Here is a 7,986-nt window from a genome sequence, read left to right on the forward strand (position 1 = left end):
TTGGCAAAAAAACAGGAATTATCTTTACAATGAATGTCTCCAAAGCTTTTTAACATTCACATGTAAATATTTTGCTAAAAAGTTCAATTTGTACTTTTCTATTGGAGGGACGAATACACAAAGTTCCAAAATTCCTAAAACGTTTCTAGATTACACAACACAAAAATAGCATTAACCATATTCATGTAGTCTAACTTAAACAAATTACAAAAAATAATAGAAAAACGTACCGAAAGAGATGTGATGATTGATTCTTCCACAAAATATATCATCCAAATCTTCGAATCGGAAGTAATTTTTGGAGTTGATTGATTCGAGCAGGGTCATGGTTGAATCATCCGTAAACTTGATCTGAAAAGGATGATGAGTATTCCTTTCCCTGATTGTTGGATTGATGATTTTGAAAGACCTAATATCATACCATTCACCTTCGTAAATATATTTCCACAGCTTTTTAAGTGTAGTTGTCACAAAGGCCACCTCAATTGTGTCACCCTACAAAGTTTGATAATCATCGTGTAAGTAATCTAATATATAAGCATTGTAAAAATTTCAAATATAAGTAGAATTGTCATACGATTAGCTTCTCTAACATTTTCGTCCACCAGAAGAAGAATACGTTTTGTGATGGATTCCCTTACATGCCAAGAATTTAAAACTTTAGCGTGGATACACCAATTCATTCTTTCCCGATGAAGATTAGAAATGTAATCGATTCTCATGATTTTATCAAATTAGGTTTTTTTACTGTTTCTTCTCTGCTATCGAAGACGAAAAGGGGCTTCTGGATTTGTAAGAATACAAACAGTCACGATTAAACATTGCGTATTAAACGTTTTAGTGTCTCATCTTTTTTTTTTGTTTTTTTTTACTAATTTATGTTATTTTTATAGATATAATAACAGAACAAAGACAAAGTTTGTAGTTAATAGATATGATGCAATTTTAGAATTTAAATGTGTTTGCGAATTGGTAGTTAATATATAGACTTTATGATACAGCTAACAATTACATATTTACAAACAACATTGTTGATACTAATAACAAAAATGGTTTTTTTCAATATGAAAATCTATATCCTAATTTCGTAGAATCTTATCATTTGAGATATGTTACAGCAATAATTAATAATGAGAATTATGGCAAATTTAAATTGTTGAATCATTTTTTTTGGTTATTTTTTCAAAACAACTTTGATCTTTTTTTTTTTTTTTGTTTTTTGTATAGTTTCATATTTATTACATTTTTTAATTTTTTAATAATAAGATGAATATATAATAAAAATTTTATAGTAATTCTCTACATTTATAAAATATAGATTGAAATTTTAAAATCCAATTTCAAAGTTTAATTGGAATGTTATAGTCCATTTTTAAATTTAAGTCCAGTTTAGATTATTATTTTTGTTTTAAGCAACCCATAAATGTTCTTTCTTTAAGACCATTGTACTTGTTACTACAAAAATTGTACCTGTTACTACCAACATTTAAATCTATTTTTAATTTTGCATTTACAAAAAGTTTATTAATCCACCGTTATTTCATTTCTGCCTCCATTCTTTATGTCTGAGTTCCTGATCTCTCACCTTGATGCTCCATCAAATGGTTTAAGTAATAACGTCCAACAAACAGTCAGGATTAAACGCTGCGTTGCGTCTTAATTGTTTTAACGTATAATTTTCCTTTTTTGAATATTCAACATTTTAAATATTTATTATTATGAATATAATTACAGATTAAAGGTAGTTTTTATAGTCAGTAGATATGATGTGAAATAATTTTTAAAATGTACCTAAGAGTTAATAATTAAATATATATTTTATGATTCAGCAAAACAATATATTTGCAAATAACATTTTTGTAACTAATTAAAATAAAATAATGTGAAAATTGTAATAATATGTACTTATACCATTTACAATATATCTATCTTTTTTTTTATAATTAAAATAGAATAAGTAAAATTTAGAAAATGGTTTTCTCCAATGGGAAAGTCTATATCTGACTTATAGAAGATGTAATGTTTTTACCATAAATAATTAAAATGATTAAAATCTCTAAAATTTCATTATTTTAAGAGAGTAAATAAAGTTCAAATCTAAATATCCAAAACAATTTTCCAATTACAAACCATAATTATATAGTCTCAAAAACCTCTTCGAAAACAACATTAAGTGTTTTATTCTGGCATTTCCCATCTTTATCTGTAATTAACACCTTCAATCCTTTTCTGGTTGTGACTCGTGAGAAGGCAACATAAAGCTGTCCATGTGTGAAAACCGGTTTCGGTAGAAACAATCCAACATGTTCTAGCGTCTGACCTTGAATCTTGTTTATAGTAATTGCATATGCCACGGTAACAGGAAACTGTCGTCGACTCATACGAAAGGGAGACTTTGCATCAGGTGGACTAACATACATCCTAGGGATAAGTACTCAGTCACCAACCTTTTTTCCTGTCACGATTCTTGCTTCGATTACATGATTGGCCATCTGAGTAATAATTAGCCTCGTACTGTTACACAAACCTCCCTTAGGATCTATATTCCTTAGCAACATGACAGGTGCTCCTATTCTCAACGTCAAAACATGACTTGGCAGTCCAGAAACTTGTATACTGTTTAGGAATTCCTGAGTGTAGATCATATCATCACGTCCGCTTGTATCCGACGTTTCAATACTATCAGAGCTAAGATATCGTCTCCCCTCACCTGTAAATAAGAAAATTTCAGAATTTTAGATATGTTTTTAATATTAGTATTTAAAAAAAAAAAAAAACTCCATATCCTATTTAATTTGCATACCTGGAAGCTTAGTAAGCATAAACTGATTTATCTTATCAACATTGTCATTTCTTGGACTTAGAATAGCTCTTTCACTAAAGAATTTTGGATCAGTCCTCCTTGTAAAATGTTCTTCGTAGATTTCTTTAACTATTGCTTCAATAGTATTTCCACTTGTATTAATTAATAAATCATCCGGAATTTCTATCTCCACATCCCCACAATCTAACTCGTTGATTTTGCCATCCCAGATGAGTTGATAGATGCTAAAACTGTCGCTACCCTTCCTCCTTCTGTAATAACTGGTAGTATCTGTCTAAAATCACCTCCTTACACAACAACTTTACCTCCAAAAATCTTGTCACACCTCATAATATCTCGCAAACTCCTATCTAAAGTTTCTTAACAAAGCTTGTTCATCATTGGAACCTCGTCCCATATTATGAGCTTTGCTTCTCTAATTAAGTCAGCAAGATCAGATTCAACATCTATCGAGCACACAGAATATTCATTAAGATTGATTGAAATACCAAATCTTGAATGAGCCGTTCTACCACCTTCCAAAAGCAAAGCAGCTATACCACTTGAAGCAACATTAAGAACAATATTACCTTTAGACCTTATATCAACACCAAGAATAGTCCACATGAAAGTTTTCCCAGTACCACCAAAACCATGGACAAAAAACATACCACCTTTGTTGTGATTCACAGAGTGAATGATTTCTTCATAAACACGTCTCTGCTCATCAGTTAGCATAGGTAACAACTTATCGTACAATTCCTGTTGTTTATGAGGCTTATATATTTTCTCATCTGCGATAAGCCTATTTACTCCCATGTTCATTATACTATCATCTGGATTAGGCATTTTCTCGAAGGCCGTAAGAGATGTCCCATTCGATCGTAACATAAGTTCTATTTCAGTTAAACATATATTTTCTATCTGAGCCGTGTCAACATTAGACCTACCACAATAAAGTTAAAAAACTTAATTATAATTTTGTCTTTCGAAAAAATGAAATATTTTCAATAAACAAAATAATATTTTGATGTACCTGGATCGTTCCTGTTTCTCCTTTCTTTAAACAAAATATCCTCACACAAGATGTGTTTTGTTTTATTCCAAACTTCAAGAGGAACAAGTAAACTCTTTGTATGCAGTAGGATCACAAATAACTTAGTTAAAAATTCCCCAAAACACCATTCACCTGCTTCATTTATAGCCGCAATGTACTCCTTATCGTCATCCAGTAATCCCAATGCATAGGAAGCTTCTTGAAAATCCTTATAAAGAACACCATTGACTGTTTTTAAATAGTCAAAGCTTGTTGGTCCTGGAATTTTATTAAGCAAAACTCACAAGTAATAGGCTTGTCCTACAGAAGGCGGTACGTACGTAATCCTGCCTATTGCAAAACTTTTCCGTTTTTCTGACCTTGGCTTCCAAAGTTTTTCTCTCCTATTGCACACAAATTTAGATGGAAATTCAGCATATGTGAGTTCTCTGGCTTGGGGATAAATCTTGTTGCATTCCATTCAGCCCAAAAATTTAGAAGTTCTATTTGTTGTACGGTGCAAAACATCTTCTATTCGATCATTCTCGTTGTAAATAGCCAATTCTTGTCCTGGAAGATAAAACGGGAGTTTTTCTACTGGTGTAGTACAATAACAAATCGGGAAAGCAAAAATTCGCCAAGAAGCCTCACATGCAGATACGTATCTAAAAAATCTCGGATTAGTTAGACACGTTTTAAAATTTTTAAAAAGTGTAAATAATTAAATATGAGAATGTTTGACAATTTGAATAAACTGTTACCTGCAATTGAAAAACTTTTTAATTTCATTCTCCTGATCTTCTTCTTCTACTTTGGCTCTTATATAGTCCGGACCTTTAGTGATGTACTTGAACAAATACTTTACTGAACGTGTCTGATTGCACCACTCAACATTGATATGAGCACGAAAACGGAGGGACAAATCCTGATTATAGGGAATAACGTAACTATTATCGTATTGAAAACCCCTTTTTTCCACAACTCTCCCATCGTTTCGTCGTCTATATATTGTATAACCAGCATCGTCAACAATAGTATTATCCATGAATGGTTTTGGGAAGAATTTAGTGCATTTCCCATTATGCATGCAGACACTATCTCTGTTCATAGGACCACACAGACCATGGATCATCACATCAGAAACAACTTCGTATAAATACTTATCCACCTCTTTATCAGGAATTTCAGCGCTTATGAATTTATCAATTGAAACTTGGTTTCTATGGTGATGATGGATGATATGATATGATGATGAATATAGAGATGGATGCAAGGTGTTTCAATTACCCTTATGTAGTTGTAGCATAAAGGATGTCAAACCATAATGAGTGTGATGCAAGCAATCAGGATATGAATACTCATCTAAGTTAAGCCAAATATGAAGGATGTTTGTCACTAACAACCTAATGATGATTATGAAATGCAGAATGTAAACCTAGTAAAACAGGACACTAAATGCAAAGTACACAGAATGATCAAGGCAATAATGAAGTGAAACAGGAACATAAATTATAGTAAGCAAACTAAGCAATGACACAAGATTAAACAGAAACTAAATGAAATGCAACAGGACAATGCAACTAGAATGAAACAGGGAATGAAACAGGAAGATGCAGCACATAAAACAGGAACTCTGGAAGGAGCTCGAGCAAGCACTTGATCGGATGCTCGATCGAGTGGATGGTCGAGTTGATGAGCGAATGCCAGAAACAGAGCAAATATTGAAACAGAGCAAGCAGCAATTAATTAACAATACTTAAACAGGAATAACAATCAAGCCAAGATACTTCTTAGACCCAGTTCTCACTAGCTATTACATATCACGCAGGCATTAAACAATCAGATCATTAATGTCAAAAATCAACAAAACATCTAATCTCTTAGCATGCTTCATGATAATCTCTAGTATTAGCCTTATCTAACAACTTAGACATTGGTATGATGCTAAGAAGCTTAAGATCTACCCTTACCCTCTCAGTATAAGAATAGCATAGAGCATATCTAACCCAGAAGAGATATTAAGCAATCAATCTTGACCAATCCAAACAACCATAGCCTTTATCCACCCTGCTCCATCCTCAAGATCCTAAGCCACTACTCACAATCACAAAACATGATGAACAAAGTCATAAACCCAGAAATCAATGAAACTTACATGATTAGAAAGATGAGATGAAGATCTACAATATTGAAGAAGAAAACAAACTCAAATTCTTAATACTTTGAAAGTTATGGAACCAACAAATATCAAAGATTTCTTAAAAATAAAAAAAAGTGGCTAAAAGATCTAAGCAAATAAAAAGAAAAAGGAATAATTCCCAAAAGGGTAAATACTAGGTCTAGGATTGTACTCTAAAAAGTCTCTCTTTTTGTGGCTGCAGGGTACAAGGACTTTTATAGGAAAAGGAAGGGAAGCCCTAAAAATGCTAAAAGACAAAATAAGTGGGTGGCTCGGTCAACTCGACCAAGTGCTCGGTCGAGTGCTGGTCGAGTGGCTTCTTCTTTTGTTTCTCCCATCCGATCGAGTCCTTCTCCGCACACGGCCGAGTGCTTGGTCGAGTGGGTGGTCGAGTGGACTTCCGGACCTTGATTCTTCAGCTCCAAATCCCTTGTTTCCTTCTCTTGACAGCTCCAATCTGCTTCAGCATCTCTTCCATGCTCCTTAGGATCCAAAATCACCTGTTTATGCAAAAAACTATGCAAATGCAATGCAAATGTACTCTAATGCATAAACAGTTCTAAAACTATGAAATAATGGACAAATGATATAGAAAATCATGCAAAAGATGTGAATATACTAAGGAAAAACATGGCAAAATATATGAACATCATCAATGTCGTCTGTTGTACGCATCTTATTGTCTGGGTGCAAAAACAGAATCATGTGCGCATGAGGCAGACCCCTCTTATGAAATTCTATTGTATACATGGCTGAAAAATGTGAAAACAAATAAACATTAATATTTAAACATTAATATATAAATAATAATAAAAATATTTTAAAACATACCAGAATTTACGACACCGAAAGTTTTTTCCTTTGTCACCTGATCCAATAATCTATCAAGTTTCATCTTGAAAACTCGACGACATATATCAGGTCTATCTTCTTTACTAAGACGATGCCTTTCTAGATAACGATTTATTTCAGGCCACCTTGGGTTGCACGTAAAAGTTATGAAAAGATCAGGAAATCCATAATACTTGCAAGTAGCCATGGCGTCGAGATAATGTTGCATCATATATCTCTATCCACATGTAAACGATGACGGAATAAATATCCTCTTTCCATGTTGTGCAAGATCTCCATGTCCTTTTTCAGCAGCTTCAATTATCTTATCGACTCTTTCAGTTCGGAGTTTGCTTTGATTCATCCAAATATAGTTCAACCTGTTTAATTCTATAGTAGTGAATGCATCGACTAAAAACTGCTGGAATAATTTGCCTGCCATAACAATAATCGAAGATTCTTCGTATCTTTCAAATATTCTATACGCATAAAATTCCCTCATGGTAACCGTTTTCCTTTTACGTCCAAGGGTATCCACGAACCCTATATCGATGCCTAATCTGAAACCATCTTCACCATAAGGGAACAACAATGGGTATTGTAAAGGCAAGTATGCGGGATGAAGCTCACTTATCCTCTGTAAATTTCCCGAACGACTTTCTATAACAATGTCACGTTTATTCACACCAGCCGTAAAATCTCCGGGTATTAGAGCAGCAACCTCTTTGCTTTAGGAAGATTATGAGTTCTTGCATCAGTAGTTCTTTCTGAAGGTAACATTAATCGCAAACCTTCGCTACCATCCTCCATATTAAATCTTTCACGTGCCGATCTAAACGCCCTAACATGCGGGTTATGACTATCAAGCATTTTTTTTAAGAGTCCAACAATCTCAGATCTTAAATCTCCCGAAGATCCAGATGTTCTATATCAACGACAAAACACATAAATTTATAATAATCATGATTAGTAACATATAACAAATATTTAAGATATTTAACATATTTTAAGATATGAATAATATTTATATATATATTTATATAACAAATATTAGCAATTACCTAAATGCGGAGATTCTATTCGCTACTTCGTTACATACGTCATGTATATATAATTGCAAGAACATTGGTTCCTTGC

General features: G+C 32.9%; 1 pseudogene; it reads right to left on the bottom strand.

Moving 5' to 3' along the window:
- Positions 1–6,838: 6,838 nt before the first annotated feature.
- On the bottom strand, positions 6,839–7,719 carry LOC147940096 (uncharacterized; annotated as a pseudogene).
- Positions 7,720–7,986: the final 267 nt, after the last annotated feature.

The sequence above is a fragment of the Camelina sativa genome, chromosome 8 (assembly GCF_030686135.1).
Source record: "Camelina sativa cultivar CO46 ecotype springtype chromosome 8, ASM3068613v1".
In the NCBI taxonomy this organism is placed as follows: domain Eukaryota; kingdom Viridiplantae; phylum Streptophyta; class Magnoliopsida; order Brassicales; family Brassicaceae; genus Camelina; species Camelina sativa.